At 44.1% G+C, this 1,072-nt stretch overlaps 1 pseudogene; it reads left to right on the top strand.

The window, feature by feature from the left end:
* Window positions 1-678: 678 nt before the first annotated feature.
* On the top strand, window positions 679-796 carry LOC126471875 (5S ribosomal RNA; annotated as a pseudogene).
* The last annotated feature ends 276 nt before the right edge of the window (window positions 797-1,072 follow it).

A 1,072-nucleotide genomic window follows, 5' to 3' on the forward strand; every position in this document is an offset into this window, starting at 1 on the left:
GTAGGATGAAACAATATATTGGTTGACTCTTCTGGGAACGCGACCTTTGGGAACTTAAATAGTAAATCACACCGTGCCTCTATTGCAGCGTCTGTCACTGCAATTGGCTAAGAATCTCCCTGACACTTTCCCGCTTGCTAAATGAACTTGTAACGAAATGAACTGCTCTTCTTTGAAACTTCTCTATTTCCTCTATCAATCCTATTTGTGCGGATACCAGACTGACGAGCGGTAGTCAAGTATTTGTCGAACGAGTGTTTTGTAAGCTGCTTCCTTTATTGATGGACTATGTTTTCTGAGGATTTTTCCAAAGAATCGCAATTTGGCGACTATTTTACGCGTGATTAATTTTATGTTCCCGTTTGACTTTGAATCTGTTCGCATGCATACTCCAAGATATTTTATGGAAGTAACTACTTTCAATGATGGTTGTGAAATCGGGTGGTCATACTAAAAAGGGACTTCTGTCTATGCATTCGCAATACTCTATAATTATTTATGTTGTGGGTCAATTGCGCCAAACGTTGTTCCTGTGCAGGTCTTTCTGTACAACTTCCTAGCGGTGTAACTTGTCTGTAAACAACAGCATCGTCTGGGAAAAGCATCATGGAATGTCCGACGTTGTCTAAGTAATTTATGTATATCGTAAAAATAATAACTACCCTTCAAGCTAGACAGGGCAATGGCCTTGCCGCAGTGGATACACCGGTTCCCGTCAGATCACCGAAGTTAAGCACTGTCGGGCGTGGATGGCACGTGGATGGGTGACCATCCAGGCCGCCATGCGCTGTTGCCGTTTTTCGGGGTGCACTCAGCCTCGTGATGCCAATTGAGGAGCTACTCAACCGAATAGTAGCTGACCACACGCCCCTCCTATCGGCATCCTCAGGTGAGGTCCCGATGGGCCACTTGTGGCCTGATGACGGAGTGCTTTTTTTTTTTTTCGATGTAGACACGAGGTACTTTTACGCCTGAAAACTTTTCTCCGTCGAGAATGACATGCTGTGTTCTGTTTTTATTAAACTTTTCAGTCTAGTCAGACAGTCGGTCTGATATTCCCTATGCCCATACT

Source organism: Schistocerca serialis, chromosome 3 (genome assembly GCF_023864345.2).
Source record: "Schistocerca serialis cubense isolate TAMUIC-IGC-003099 chromosome 3, iqSchSeri2.2, whole genome shotgun sequence".
Taxonomy (NCBI): Eukaryota; Metazoa; Arthropoda; class Insecta; order Orthoptera; family Acrididae; genus Schistocerca; species Schistocerca serialis.